Source organism: Chlorocebus sabaeus, chromosome 26, assembly GCF_047675955.1.
Source record: "Chlorocebus sabaeus isolate Y175 chromosome 26, mChlSab1.0.hap1, whole genome shotgun sequence".
Classification (NCBI taxonomy): Eukaryota; Metazoa; Chordata; class Mammalia; order Primates; family Cercopithecidae; genus Chlorocebus; species Chlorocebus sabaeus.
In genome coordinates this window covers 19825378-19839788 of record NC_132929.1, presented here as the reverse complement: position 1 = coordinate 19839788, position 14411 = coordinate 19825378, and the positions used below count along the sequence as shown (strand labels likewise).

The 14411-nt window shown below is 40.4% G+C and overlaps 1 protein-coding gene across 5 annotated transcripts in view; it reads left to right on the top strand.

Annotated features, from left to right (window-relative positions):
- The window catches only part of FRMD5 (FERM domain containing 5), a 337009-nt gene that overhangs the window by 220342 nt on the left and 102256 nt on the right, over window positions 1-14411 (top strand). The window lies entirely within an intron of this gene.

Below are 14411 nucleotides of genomic sequence, written 5' to 3'. Positions count from 1 at the left end.
CTCACTTTACCATTCATGTGTTCACTGGAGTAGCACTTTGAATATCCATCAAGAATTTTTTCTCTGCATTCACAGCTTGGCTAACTGGCACAAGATACCTAGCTTTTGGCCTTTCAACGTGTTTTTCTCATTAAGCTTAATCATTTCTAGGTTTTGCTTTAAAGTTAAGAGACATGTGACTCTTTCTTTCACTTAAACACTTAAAGAGGCCATTTTAGGGTTGTTAGTTGGCCTAATTTCCATATTGTGGTGTCTGGAGGAATAGGAAAACCTGAAGAGAGGGAGGAAAATGGAGGAATACCCTGTCAGTGGAGCTGTTAGGACACACACATTTATGGGTTATGTTCACTGTCTTCTATGCGTGTGGTTCATGGCACCCCAAAACAATTGGAATAGTAACATCAAAGATCACTGATCACAGATTAACATAACAGATATCATGAAAAAGTTGGAAATATTGTGAGAATTAACAAAATGTGACAGAGACACAAAATGAGCACGTGCTTTTGGAAAAATGGTGCTGAAAGACTCGCTTAGTGCAGGGTTGCCACAAACCTTCGATTTATTTAAAAAAAAAAAAAGAATCCCACAATATCTACAAAGCACAATAAAGCGAAGCACAATAAAACCAGGTGTGTCCGTATTTATTAAAAAAAAAAAATCCCAAGTAATTTGAATCATACTTGCCTCCTTTTTGTCATATGGTTTATGATACTGAGAAAACATCTTTTCTGTGCCTTGGTGAGTTGTCATCATACTCCCTTCTAAGTTTGAATGAGCTTCCAATATTTTACACTTTGTGCTTTCAGTGTCATGAAATATCTGCAAGAGTTTCTTTAATGTGAAGTTTTTGCCAGCATCACTTCCTCTGGGACATCTTCATACCTTTCGTCCCAACCACTTTCCTCATTTACATAGATTAATTTTCCTTCACTAAGTTCCTCTGGTGCATATCTAGAGTCCCTTATATAGCAGCAATGTCAATAATCTCACACTTAGCTATTTCTTCTATAACCCTATTTACATTACCGTTACCACTTTTTGTTACTTTGCTGCATTTTCATCTTTGTTAGCCAGTTCCCTCTTTCAGTTATCTGTTTTTGGGTTTCATCATTGGAAGACAAGGAGGCAACCCCACTGCACACTTTGTTGTTTGTGCATTAACTGAATAACAGATGCACAGTGACTAGTCACCGACAGACTGTGAAAGAAGTGACGTGATTTGTCACTGATCATGATACACATCTGTTATTTATGTTGTGAACTGAAGAGCTAGCAATCAAGTTTGTACTTCATTTAATTACTCACAGTTAATAAACCACGGCAACTGAAATTTCAACCCTATGGTTTGGGGACTGACATTCTTTCATTTTAGAACCATGCAAAGCAAGGACAACCTCAGTCAATTCCTACATTCCTTCAGGCCCACTGTTAATGTTCTGATTTCTGGTCAGTTATCTACTCTGACATTCAGATTTTTTCTGATATATATAGCCTTACTAACTTCATCTTAGTGAAGTTTTTCTTTCTTCTCCAGGGGCAGTACATTTTATCTTTCCTCTCTGACATTTATGCTCTTGACTTCTGACCACTCTCCTTCAATCTCTAAATTTGTTTGAAATACTGATTTGCCCTGCTAGCTTGTGATCATTTGCAAATTAGTCATTTTTCGATTCGTTAATGTGAATACTAATTACCCCACAGAATGTCAGTTCCTGAATACTAGCACAGGTTCACCCAGCCTGCTCATCCTTATCCTTTGGTCATACTGTCCAGTCAGTTGTGTAAGGAACTCTGTAAAGGTCCTGGGTGGGGCCTCAAAATCTATATATTTAAATGCTTTCCGTATTATAGCTAAGTGTGATTTATAATATAAACCATGCTTTCCTAGTTCTTAGTAATCTTACTATAGACTAATAGAAGTTTAGATCTGACAAATATACTAGAGATTTTTTTGTCAAATCTATTCATTTTATAAGTGAGAGAACTAAGGCCAGAGTTGCCAGATGACTTGCCTGTGGCTTCCCAGTTACAGGCAGAGTAGGAACTAGAACTGATGGTTTCAAACACCAAATCTTTTTCTTTTCTTTTTTTTTTTTTTTTTTTGAGACGGAGTCTCGCTCTGTCACCCAGGCTGGAGTGCAGTGGCACTACCTTGGCTCACTGCAAGCTCCACCTCCTGGGTTCACGCCATTCTCCTGCCTCAGCCTCCCGAGTAGCTGGGACTATAGGCAGCCGCCACCTCGCCCGGCCAATTTTTTGTATTTTTAGTAGAGATGGGGTTTCACCACGTTAGCCAGGGTGAAATCTCCTGACCTCATGATCTGCCCGCCTCGGCCTCCCAAAGTGCTGGGATTACAGGTGTGAGCCACTGCGACTGACCTTTTTTTTTTTCTAGACAGAGTTGTTCTGTCACCCAGGTTGGGGTGCAATGGCGCGATCTCGGCTCACTGCAGCCTCCGCCTCCCAGGTTCAAGCGATTCTCCCACCTCAGCCTCCCAAGTAGCTGGGATTACAGGTGTATGCCACCATGCCCGGCTAATTTGTGTATTTTTGGTAGAGACAGGATTTCAGCGTGTTGGCCAGGCTAGTCTTGAACTCCTGACCTCAAGTGATCCGCCCACCTTGGCCTCCCAAGGTGTTGGGTTTACAGGCACGAGCCCCTGTGCCCACCCCAAACTCCCAGTCTTTCAACCTAATTTCCATCCTGTGGGACACAATCAAAGTGGTTGATCATCATCTTTTTCAGACTCTCCTGTGGTGATTTTTTTCTATGTGTATCTGTGGAATAATATCTGAAGAGAGATGCTCAAGTGGGTTTCTCTGTAGTGAATGGGAAAGCAATTGTGGCAAGGATTGTTGAGGTAGTAGGAGCTATGGAGGCCTGGAGCAGCTCTGGAGGCCTTAATCCAGTCCTGCTCTGGTGCTTACCCTCTGCCTGCTCTGTGCCTGCCCACTGGTGCCTAAGCTGCTGTCCACTGGGGGCTTAGGTATCTGTTTGACTTGTGCACACAGTGCTTGTTTCTAGAGGCAGTGTATAGAGAAGATGGGAATGTGGGGTTGTGTGGGGGTTGAATATATTATTCTGTAAAGCTTTTTCTATTTCCGTAAGATATTTTTACAACTGAAGACTCTGGCCTTCACGTTTGCTGACAGAGAGAAATGAGTCTGTCTGTAGTTCTGAGAGACGCACTAAGGAGTAGAGCATCATCCCTTTGATATGTTGTGTGAGTTCATGAAAAATGAATGGGGAATGTTGAATAGTATGTATAATAGCAACAGTTAATGCTTACATACCTATTCTGTCTTGAAGAAAAACAAAAACAGAATTTTGCTACTTCCTAATCTCCCTGAGTTCACCTGTCACAGGCAACAGCAGTGTTTGAAATGCTAGTGTGTCTTGTAGCCATTTTAAAGACTGAAGAGCTGCATAGTTCAGGGAAACTGAGATCGAGGGACTTCCTTATAAATTGTCCTTACCTTTTCTCTAGCACTTGCTGCCTGGGACCCTGGCCTCTCACTAGGCCCCAGAAGATGAAAGATAGCGTTTCACAACAACATGACATTTTAGAGCCAGAGGTGGAGATGGTGGCGGCGGTGGGGGGGGGGCGGGGGTGGGTGGTACCTTAGTACTCTTCTGCTTCAATTCTGATTCCAAAATTTTTGTTTTCTCTGCTGAGACCCCAAATGGTCAACAAACTTAGCTATGTTGCACAGTTTGTTTAGGCCTAGATTTGGACTAGAACTCAGGTTTTCTGATTCCCAGGCAAATGTGGTTTCGGCTGTATCATATTGTGCATAAAAACATTGTCAGACTTCTTAAATGAAATACAAAATCCTGGGTGATTTGGCAGTTGTGAATCTTGCTGGCTGTAACAGACTTTTGGAGGAGATAGGACTGTATTTTTATAGGTGAGGAAACCAGATCAAGGAAACTAGTGTAAATACTGGTCCATAGGCTGAAAAAAAAAAAAAAAAAAAATCCTCACAGCCTCCCTATTATAACTTTTCAACTTAGGGTGCCAGAAAAGGCCCCATTAATGATTTAAGTTAAGGTTTACATTGAAGGTTGGTACAAAAATGTATATAAAGTACCTAGTTTGCTTATGTATAGATACATTAGATCTCAGAATAAAGAGAAGGGAAAGAGTATCTTTAAAAATTAGAAGATTGGGGCCAGGCATGGTGGCTCACACCTGTAATCCCCAAACTTTGGGAGGCTGAGGCAGGTGGATCACTTGAGGTCAGGAGTTTGAGACCAGCCTGACCAATACGGTGAAACCCTGTCTCTACTAAAAATACAAAAATTAGCCAGGTGTGGTAGTGCATGCCTGTAATCCCAGCTACTTAGGAGACTGAGGCAGGAGAATCACTTGACCCCGGGAAGTGGAGATTGCAGTGAGCTGAGATCACACCACTGCGCTCCAGCCTGGGTGACAGAGTAAGACTCCATCACCAAAAAAAAAAAATTCAAAAAAAGACACCTGGGGAAATTTAGTTTGCAAGTGACTAGTTTTTTCTTTCCAACTGAAGGCTCACGTTAGTATCAATAAATATTTTACAGTAAATCTCATACCCTGATTTTAAAAATAAAACCTTATGTTTTTTGGAAACCATATCAGAGGTCTGTTTTTAGGTAATTTCATTTTCTATCTTTCCTTTCCAAAAAAAAATACTTAAAAATACAGCTTTTTTTGTTTGTTTGTTTGAGATGGAGTCTCGCTCTGTCACCCAGGCTGGAGTGCTGGAGTGCAGTGGCGTGATCTTGGCTCGCTGCAAGCTCCGCATCCCGGGTTCATGCCATTCTCCTGCCTCAGCCTCCCGAGTAGCTGGGACTACAGGCGACCACCACCACGCGCGGCTAATTTTTTGTATTTTTAGTAAAAACGGGGTTTCACCGTGTTAACCAGGATGGTTTCGATCTCCTGACCTCGTGATCCACCCGCCTTGGCCTCCCAAAGTGCTGGGATTACAGGTGTGAGCCACTGCATCCGGCCTAAAAATACAACTAATAAAGACTCAGTGTGTTCTTTAAAAACTTCTTGGTAGTATTGCTAAAGTTCCATTTCTCCCCTAATGAAGTATAAAAATTGAATTCTTAATGCAGATGAAAGTGCCCTATTCTGGGGGGAAAAAATGTCACAAATGACACTTATTAGCAAGGAAGTGAGCACCAAGATTTAAGGCAGGAAGGGATAAGCTAACTCTACTGTTTTGTACAAATGCAGTTGAGTTTCTAATCAGGACTGACTTTATCTGTATAGCTGCTAACCCTCAAGCGTTAAAGTGAAAAGATAAACACCAGCTGCTAGGCTTTGGGTTGTACAAAAAGAACACCTGGACAACAAGAATCCTTTTACTGGATTGATTCCATTGATGTTTTGTCCTTGATGTCAAGAAGCACCTTGCCAGTAAAGGACTGCCTTTTAAAGTTCTTTTGATATCAAACAATGCCCCTGGCCACCCAGAACCCCATGAGTTCAACACCAAAGACATCGAAGTGGTCTACTTGCCCCGAAACACAACATCTCTAATTCAACTTCAGCCTCTAGGTCAGGGAATCATAAGGACCTTTAAGACCCATTTCACACAGAACTGTACGGAAGGATGTCAACCCTATGGACGAGAACCCCAATAGAGAGAACATCATGAAAGTCTAGAAGGATTACACCATTGGAGACGCCATCGTTATAGAAAAAGCCATGAAAGCCATCAAGCTCAAAATAATAAATTCCTGCTGGAGAAAACTGTATTCAGATGTTGTACATGACTTCACAGGGTTTATGACAGAGCTAATCAAATAAATCATGAAAGAGATTGTAGATAATGGCAGAAAAGTCAGGGAGAGGGGAAAGGGTTAACGGTTTAAAATATGGATCTTGAAGAACTGCAAGAGTTAATAGACACCACACCAGAGAAATTCACAGAAGACAACTTGATAGAGATGAGTGCTTCTGAATCAGTGCTAAACAATGAGGAAGAAGATGTAGAAGAAGCAGGACCAGAAAGCAAATTGACATGAGACAGGCTAGCAGAAGGGTTCTAATTATTCAAGACTGTTTTTGACTTCTTGTATGACATGGATCTTTCTATGATATGGACACTGAAACTAAAGCAGAAAGTGGAAGAAGAATTGGTACCATATAGAAACATTTTTAGAGAAATGAAAAAGCAAAAAAATCAGAAATTACAATGTATTTCCGTAAAGTTACACCACCGTGTTGGCTTCTCCTGCCTCTCTTTCCACCTCCTCTACCTCTTCCACCTCTGCTACTCCCAAGACAATAAGACCAACCTCTTTTCCTCCTCCTCTTCAGCCTACTCAACATGAAGACGAGGATGAAGACCTTTATGATAATCCACTCACACTAAATGAATAGTAAATATATTTCCTCTTCCTTGTGATTTTCTTAATAATGTCTTTTTCTCTAATTTATTGTAAGAATACAGTAGATCACACATATAACATACAAAATATGTGTTAAGGCCAGGTAGTTCATGCCTGTAATCCCAGCACTTTGGGAGGCTGAGGTGGATGGATCACTTGAGGACAGGAGGTTGAGACCAGCCTGGCCAACATGGTGAAACCCCAGGTCTACTAAAAATACAAAAATTAGCCGGGCCTGGTGGTATATTCCTGTAATCCCAGCTACTTGGGAGGCTGAGGCATGAAGATCACTTGAACCCAGGAGACGGAGGCTGCAGTGAGCCACGATCACATCACTGCACTCCAGCTTGGGAAACAGAGTGAAATTCTGTCTCAAAATTGTGTGTGTGTGTGTGTGTGTGTGTGTGTGTGTGTGTGTGTGAAATTGACTATGTTATCAGTAAGCCTTCTGGTCCGCAGTAAGCTGTCAGTAGTTAAGTTTTGGGGGAGTCAAATTTTATAGGTAGATTTTTTTACTGTACCAGGTGGGAGGGGGTCAGTACCCCTAACTCCTGCATTGTTCAAGAGTCAATTGTATAATGAATATACGAAAATGAGCAGCACCCACAACCCATTGTGTCTAGCCAAAATAAGCTCAGCTTTAACTTTACTGAAATATTCTCCTTCATTAAATAACATGTATTTTCGGTCTTCTAGGCTACCTCCAACTGGGACCAGCTTTAAGATAAAAAAAATACTCAGATTTCAGATGTGTGGTTTGGGTGTTTACATTTTCAGTGATACTCAGTTTCATATCTTTCAATTGAGGGAAAATTGTCAAGAGACAAGAATGGTGTCAAGAGTAGAAAGATCTAGCACCACTAGCCAGGGGGTATTGAAAGAGAAACAGGGGCCAGCTTCTCATTAAAATCAGAGGCAAGAAAGCATCTAAAGATCCAATGACTTAAATGGTAGCAGAAAAGTCTTTAGGAGGTAAATAAGGAAATGTTTGTTTGAAGGCTTAATGGGGGATATTGTATTCGAAATGCTGAGTTATTTTCCCCAGTACTAATTTTCTAATAGCAATGATATTAAGGATATCTCCCATACCCCACCAGCATTCTCAGTTTTCTGAAGGACTCCTGCAGGAGTGGGACAGTCCCCTATTAGAAAAGCTGGCATAGCTGAGGTCCTACTTGTACTTAAGCAGAGGTAGATTTTATTAGAGAAACACTTAAGTGTAGCTTTTGATTTTTTTGGAAGCATACTTTATAGGGCCTGAATACCTTATTAAAAGCAGTACAGTACTACATTAAATGAGTAAACAAGCATCTAGGGAAATCACACTTATAATCAATTAGATTTATAGAGTAGTATTTCAAAGCAAAAACAGAAGGAATTCAAATGGAACATCTAGGATTCTGAGCGGCACATTGGTCTTGGAATTCAACTATAATCTAATATGTCCTGGTCCCTTTACCCTAAATACTCTGTTCTCCAATTAGAGTTGGTTTTGTTCTTCAAGTCTTTATTTTCACAGCATCGCCCAACTTCTATGTTGCTGCTGCTTTAATTTTTTTTTAAGTAAGAAACATTCTGCTTTATCGCATTATTTAACCATTCTGGGACACTTCCCAGGCTTTTCTATGATTTGTGAAGAACAGTGGGTAAAAGTAAAGTACGATCACTCTGGAAATTCTTCATGAAAAGGAAGATTTAAAAAATATTCAGAATATCTCCACTAATGCCTGATGACAATTCATTTGGACTTTTGAACTGGAGAGAAAGAAATCGTCCAATAGTTTTGTGTATTGCTATCTATGTTTCTTTTTGGTCAATAATGTACGTGTTATTTCCAAATGCCCTTCCTCCACTACCCTCATCCAATTCATGAGGAATAACCTATTTTGAATCTCAGAAAAGACTACCATTTTTAAGCCTTATAATACTGAGTTCAAGTCCCAGTCCCTTCCCTCAACAATGGACTCTAGTGGCATTTCCCTGCATCTAAATAACCATGGATCAGTATCTGCCTATAAGAGTGTGGAGGTGTAGGAGCTAGACGAACATGCTGCGGGAAGCAAATTGAACCCTTTTTTTTTTTTTTTTTTTTTTTTTGAGACAGTTTCACTCTTATAACCCAGGCTGGAGTGCAATATCGTGATCTCGGCTCACTGCAGCCTCCACCTCCCAGGTTTAAGCAATTCTCCTGCCTCAGCCTCCCGAGTAGCTGGGATTACAGGCACCTGCCATGATGCTCGGCTAATTTTGTGGTTTTTTTTTTAGTAGAGACGGGGTTTTGCCGTGTTGGCCAGGCTGGTCTTGAATGCCTGACCTCAGGTGATCCGCCCACCTTGGCCTCCCAAAGTGCTGGGATTACAGGCATGAGCCACTGCACCCAGCCACAAATTGAACCCTTTCTATAAGCATTTTCTACATTGCCAAAAATAGTGTTGTCCTCAAAAGTACAAGCTTACTTACTGGAGATTTAGGAGACAGCATTTTGCCAGTAGAATTCCATCTTCCTTTAAGCAAACTTAACATGCAAAAAATCTATATTTATCCAGTAGAGTAAAGGCTAAAGAACTTTTTGTTTTAAAAGAAAACTTGGTCAGGTATGACGGTTCATGCCTATCATCCCAGAACTTTGGGAGGCCAAGGTGGGTGAATCACCTGAGGTCAGAAGTTCGAGACCACCTGGCCAACATGGTGAAATCCCATCTCTACTAAAAATACAAAAACTAGCCAGGTGTGGTGGCAGGTACCTGTAATCCCAGCTACTTGGGAGGCTGAGGCAGGACAATTGTTTGAACCCGGGAGGTGAAGGTTGCAGTGAGCCGATATTGCGCCACTGCACTCCAGCCTGGGTGAAACTTTTTGATTACAAAAACACATGGAGATTCAGAAAATCATGTTAACCAAATGTTTGTCTTAATCATTATAAAGTGAACATCACCTAGATCATGAAATAGAACGTTGCCACCTACTCTAGAAGCCCTGCCCATGTACCCCAACTCAATCGCAGCCCCTTCTTTCCCTGATTAGTAAACATTATTATGATGTTTACATTCTTACCAGCAACGTATGAGAGTTCTAGTACCTGCACATATGCTTGCCAACCCTTGGTAGGGTCAATCTTTTTCACTTTAGCCATTCTAGTAGCTGTGTCTCTTTTGTATTTGTAATGGTATGTATTTGTGATGGTATCTCATTTGTATTTTGCTAATGACTAATGATATTGAGCTTCTTCTCATCTGCTTATTTGCCATCTGTTAGGAAGATTTTTTAAAGGAAGGAAGTGAGAGAGAAGGCAACTCCATGGCCAAACAGGTTTATTTACAAGAATAGGTCCCAGTCAGGAATCTGGCTGAGACCCTGATCGCTTATAAGCTGAGGTTTTTATAATAAAGTTTCTATAGGGAGGGGTTGGGGATGTGCTGGCAGGTTGGAACTGTAGGGGTAGGGGAAGGATGTGGTAAAGGCCAGTCAGGCTTTGTTGTAGTCAGAGTTGTTACTGTCTGTTAAAGATATGGGAGAGGTTGACCTTTGCTGACCAGATAAACTCCCTAGCAACAGTAGTACTCCAAAATCGCAGGGGACTAGATATCCTCGCTGCAGAAAAGGGAGGCCTATGCCTCTTCCTGCAAGAAGAATGCTGTTTCTTTACAAATAAATCTGGATTGGTACAAGAAGGAATAGCCAAACTTAGAAAAATTGCGGAACGCCTACACAAACAACCTGCTGACTTCTTCAGTTCTTTCCTCCATTGGGCACTCCCTTTAATTGGTCCTTTCATTGTCATCTGCTTAATATTAATGTTTTTACCCTGCTTGATAAATTGTTTTCAAACGTTTATTTTGGAAAGAGTAACCTCAATTTCTCAGACCACCATAACATAACACATCAAGGAGGCATTCCTGCTACAGCAACAATGAATGACTTCATCACCAGAGGAAGGCCACCTCTCCCATGCACCACCCCCAGTCAGCAGGAAGTAGTCAAAGACAACCTACATCCTTATTCCTAAATAATAATAATACAAAGAGGTGGGAATGTGAGAATTAACAATAGTGATGCCATTTTTCTACCTTGGTGACTGTGTTTCCTACCTTGGTGACAGTGTTTTCAAAAACAAAGCAAAGGTCAACCTCGCCCATACCTTAACAGAGAGTAACAACCCTGACCACAACAAAGCCTGGCCCTTACCACATCCTTCCCCAGCCCCCTACAGTTCCAACCTGCTAGCACTTTGCCAACCCCTCCCCTATAGAAACTTTAGTATAAGGCCAGGTACAGTGGCTCACGCCTGTAATCCCAGCACTTTGGGAGGCCAAGGCAGCTGTATAACCTGAGGTCAGGAGTTCGAGACCAGACTGGCTAACATGTTGAAACCCCGTTTCTACTAAAAATACAAAGAAATTAGCTGGGTGTGGTAGTGCACACCTGTAATCCCAGCTACTCAGGAGGCTGAGGCAGGAGAATCACTTGAACCCAGAAGGCAGAGGTTGCAGTGAGCCAAGATCACGCCATTGCACTCCAGCTTGAGCAACAAGAGCAAAACTTTGTCTCAAAAATAAAAAAAGAAACTTTAGTATAAAAACCTCAGCGTGTAAGCAGTCAAGGTTCTCAGCCAGATTCCTGACTGGGACCCCTCACAGGCTTATTCTTGTAAATATACCTGCTTGGCCGTTGAGTTGCCTTCTCTCTCACTTTCTTCCTTTTAAAACTCTCCCTAAAACTATCCATAGATACCTTTGGTAAAGTGTCTGTTCAAATCTTTTGCCTTTTTTAAAAAATTGCATTGCTTGTTTTTTAATGGAATTTTAAAGGTTCTTTTTATTCTACACACAAGTCCTTCATCAGATAAATGCTTTGCAAAGATTTTCTCCTAGTTCTTGGCATGTCATGTCATTCTCTCAAGTTCCTTTTGAAAAACAGTTTTAAATTTTGATAAAGACCAACATATCAATTTATTTTATGAGTAGATTTATCTATTTGTTTTTTATGGGTTGTGTTTTTGGTGTTATATTTAAGAAGTATTTGCTTAATCCAAGGTTATAAATGTTTTCTTCTATAAATTTTATAGTTTTATGTTGTGCATTATGGTCTATGATCCACTTTAAGTTGGCTTTTTTTTTTTTAATATGGAACAAGGTATGAATTGAATTCTCCCTCTCCTTTTTTTTTTTTAAGCACATAGATATCCTGCTGTTCCAGCACCACTTCTTTAAAAGGCTTTCCTTTCTCTACTGAATTCCCTTTTACACCTTGTTGAAAATGAACATGTGTGGGTCTATTTATAGGCTCTTTATTCTGTTCCGTTGATCTATTTGTCTTTCTTTGTGTCAGTACCACACTGTCTTGGTTATTGTAGCTTTATAATCTTGAATCTAGATCATATTAGTCCTCCAAATTTGTTCTTGTGCAAAGTTGTTTTGCATATTCTAAATCCTTTTATTGCCACATGAATTTTAGAATTCATTTGCTAGTTTCTACAAAAAAGTCTCCTGGGATCTTAATTGAGATTGCATTGACTCTATAGACCAATTTGGGGAGAATTGATATGTTAACAGTTTTGAATCTTAAAATCTATAAACACGATATATCCCTCCGTTTGTTTAGGTTTTCTTTCGTTTCTCTCAGCAACGTTTTATGGTTTTCCTTGTTGTTAGAGTTTTAAATATTTGCTAATAACTGTGTGTAAAGTGGTGTCTTATTGTGGTTTCACTGCTGATCACCAGTGAAATCCAGCATCTTTCAAGTGTTTATTGGCCCTTCAGGTTTCCTCTTCTCTATTGCTTTTATATTGGCCCTGCATTTTATTTGCCAAGAATATCTCTGTTGGGTGATCTTATGGTCTCTTGTTTTTCATCTATTTTGTGTTTGTTTGTTTTATTGATAGTGGAGGTGTTTCTCTTTTTTGGCTTTTGAATTCTGAAATCGTAATTTAGATATTGAGGCAAATACCTCTTTACATCTTTCATTCCTTATTAGTTTTATCTCTCCTACTTTCTGCCAATAGGAAGTTCTGGTATTCCCTGGCATACTCTAGCTTAGATGACTTTTGAGAACTCTGATTTGAGAGCAAAGCATGAGGTCACCTCACTTGTCAATGTCCCTTGGGCGATGCCTAGTTTATCTTTTTGCTAAGCTAATCTGCTCTCATTCCTCATGGTTCACCGCTCTGGACATTCTGCGATTCTGTTCCAGCTGAGCACATTAGAAGAGAGAGACAATTCCGCATCACTGGGCAGAGCTTAGGTAGCCTGGGGTTCTCACCTTTGAGCCAGCAGGCAACTTGGCAAATTGCTCAACAACTCTCGGAGATGATTGTCAGAAGGCACAAGAGCCCCAGTCATTGTTCTGTGAACCTGCTTTGAACAATTAAAAGGATCTGCATATAACAAATTCTCAAAAACTTATTGTTTCATTTTTATTAAAAAGGAAGCCTTTGATTTCTGCTGGCTACAAAGTAGGCTTTCTGTGACGTCTAAGTCAGAGAGCTACATGAATCTGGTTGTATCTTGCAGCATATTGTTTATACATATTAGAATTTGTGAATAGTTGTTTTGCTTTTCAACACTTTAAACATTTGTCAAATGCCTATGGCGTGCCAAGCACTGTGTTAGGAACCAGAATCACCAAAATGAATAAGGCATGGCCCTCTCTTAGAAAAGCTTACAGAAGCCAGAGTGTGGGTAGGAGTTAACTAACTCCAGTGCTTTCTCAAAGAAAGAAAAGGGAGGGTAGATGCAGGAATGGGACCGTCCTAAGGCATAAAAAGCAAGCAGCCTTAACCTATAGAAACTTGTCCAGGAAGAGTTTAAATAGAGAATTAAATGAGCACCTGCAGCATATAATTTCTGGACAACTGCATAGGAGTCCAAAAAGACAAAGACACTAAAAGATGTTGGCAGTCAAAGATTTCTGTAATCCCGAATCCTTGCTCATGCCGTTCTCCTCCTAGATTGCTTTCCGTGACCCTTTTCATTTGGCTAACTCTCATTCACCCTTAAGGAGTCACCTGAGATTTTTATTCCCATGGGAAAGTTTTCTTCCTTGCCTCTCACTTTCACTAGAGGATGCTTTATGTGCTTTCATAGCACCCTACTGCTTTCTCCAACTGTTCCACTTAGCACTTTGCATTGAAAGTGCCTCTTCAAGTAACTTCAAGATCAAGCTGATCCCTTTTGGAGTAACCTCAAAAAAAAAAAAAAAAGTTAATTCGATATGTTCAATGGGATCCTAACATACTGAAACAGTAGGCCAAAATCAACAAGAAGAAATTTACTAGGCATAAATCCTGCATCTAATTCCAGCAGTTAAACTGTACAAGTAGAAGATTGAGGAGGCCTGACTTAGAGGAGAATGTTTGAAATGGGGTTCCAGATATCCACAAATTGGATATAAGCCAATGGTATATAAGTTTCTCTAAACTTACATAGAGGTTTGGGTTGTATTAAGGAAACAAATAGAGGTTTGGGTTGTATTAAGGAAAATATAGCATTTAGATTAAGATTTAATCACTGTATTAAATTATAATGCTGCAGTATATTTGGAGTATCATGCTCAATATGATCTTCTGACTTAAAGAACATTAGTGACCAGGCGTGGTGGTTCACACCTGTAATCCCAACACTTTGGGAGGCCAAGGCGGGTGGATAACCTGAGGTCAGGAGTTCGAGACCAGCCTGACCAAGATGGTGAAACCCCCGTCTCTACTAAAAAATACAAAACTTAGCTGGGCATGGTGGTGGGCACCTGTAATCCCAGCTACTCGGGAGGCTGAAGCAGGAGAATTGCTTGAACCCAAAAGGTGGAGGTTCCAGTGAGCTGAGATATCGTGCCATTGTACTCTAGCCTGTGAGACAGAGCAAGACCGTCTCAAAAAAAAAAAAAAAGGTCATTAGCATTAGCAAACAAAATAACATAGGATATTAACCAAAATCTAAAAAGAAGTCATATGACGATCCAGTTGTAAGAATTAGATATTCAGCCTGGGGAAGAGAAGACTTGGAAGACATGGGATAGGATAGTATCAAAT